Here is a 1,883-nt window from a genome sequence, read left to right as displayed (position 1 = left end):
GATAAAGGCCTGATTACTAAAATATATCGGGAACCCAATCAAATTGATAAGAATCCAAGTCATTCCCCAATTGAGAAATGGTCAAAGGATATGAACAGTCAGTTTTCTGATGAAGAAATTAAAGTTATATATTGCCATATGAAAAAATGCTCTAGATCACTATTGATTAGAGAAATGAAAGTTGAAACAACTCTGAGGTACCACTTGACACCTGTCAGATTGGCTAATATGACAAAAAAGGAAAATAATAAATGTTGGAGAAGTTGTGGAAAAATTGGAACACTAATGCGTTGTTGGTGGAGCTGTGAACTGATCCAACCATTCTGGAAAGCAGTTTGGAACTATGCCCAAAGGGCTATAAATACCACTATTAGGTCTTTTTCCCAGGGAGATCATGGAAAAGGACCCACATGTGCAAAAATATTTATAGCTGCTCTTTTTGTGGTGGCAAGGAATTGGAAATTGAGGGAATGCCCATCAATTGAGGAATGGCGGAATAAGTTTTGGTATATGAATGTAATGGAATTCTATTATGCTGGAAGAAACAATGAGCAGAAGGAGTTCAGAGAAACCTGAAGGACTTGCATGAACTGATGATGAGTGAGATGAGCAGAACCAGAACATTGTACCCAGTATCAACAACATTATGTGTTGATCAACTCTGATAGACTTGATTCTTCTCAGCAATACAATGGTCCAAGATAGTTCCAAAGGACTCACAATGGAAAATGTTCTCCAAATCCAGAAAAAAAAAGAACTGTGGAATCTAGATGCAGATCAAACCATACTATTTCTATTGTTTTTTGTTTTTCTTTTTTGCTCTGATTCTTCTCTCATAACATGACTAATGCAGAAATGTTTAATGTGATTGTACATATATAACCTATATCAAATTGCTTGCTGTCTTGGGGAGGGCGTAAGGAGGGGAGGGAGGGAGAAAAATTTGAAACTAGAAATCTTATAAAAATATTGAAAACTATATCCAAATGTAACTGGAAAATAATAAAATATTTATATGGGGAAAAATGTGCCTACTATGTGTCAGGTACCACGGTAAGCACTCTACAATTATCTCATTTGGCTCACAATTCTGGGAGGTGGGTGTTATGATGATTCCCATTTTAGAGTCAAGGAAACTGAGGCTAACAGGTTAAATGACTCGCCCAAGGTGATACAGCTGGCAAGTGTCTTAAGGCTAGATTTGACTCTGGAGCCTGATTCTAGGCTCAGCACACCGCCCCCACCCCCCAATCCACTGGACACTTCTCTTATCAAGGTGTTATTTCTCCTTATTAGAATATAAACTGGAGGCAGCTAGGCAGCACAGTGGATAAAGCATGGGTCCTGGATTCAGGAGCACCTGAGTTCAAATCTGACCTTAGACACATAACACTAGCTATGTGACCCTGGGTAAGTCACTTAACCCTCATTGTCCTGAGCTGCCCACCCCCCCCAAAAAAAAGAATACAAGCTGCTAAAGGTAGCAATTGTGTTTGCTTTTCTATCTCTATCTTAGCATAGTCCTTGGCATGCAGTTAAAGGCTTAAATGTTTTTTTCCTTCATCATATGACCATGCATTTGGGTCTGTTTCCTGATTTGTAAAATGAGAGGGTTTGACTCAATGACCTCTAAAGTTTCTTCCAGATCTAGAGCCCCCACTGGGTTGTACAATATCAGATCATTTAATCAACAAATGGTGAGGTCCCCAATGTATACCACCATCCTGGAGACAGTGGAGGAATCAGAAGTCTCAGAGAAGGAACAGACAAGAGGGAATGATGGCCCAACTGTCCTGTGTTCAGTCCCCCTCCAAGTGCTCAATAAATCCAAAGACATTATTCTTCATCACCTGCTATTACTACACATAATGGCCCTGAGCATC

This window comes from Dromiciops gliroides, chromosome 1, assembly GCF_019393635.1.
Source record: "Dromiciops gliroides isolate mDroGli1 chromosome 1, mDroGli1.pri, whole genome shotgun sequence".
NCBI lineage: Eukaryota > Metazoa > Chordata > Mammalia > Microbiotheria > Microbiotheriidae > Dromiciops > Dromiciops gliroides.
This window is presented reverse-complemented; position numbering follows the sequence as displayed.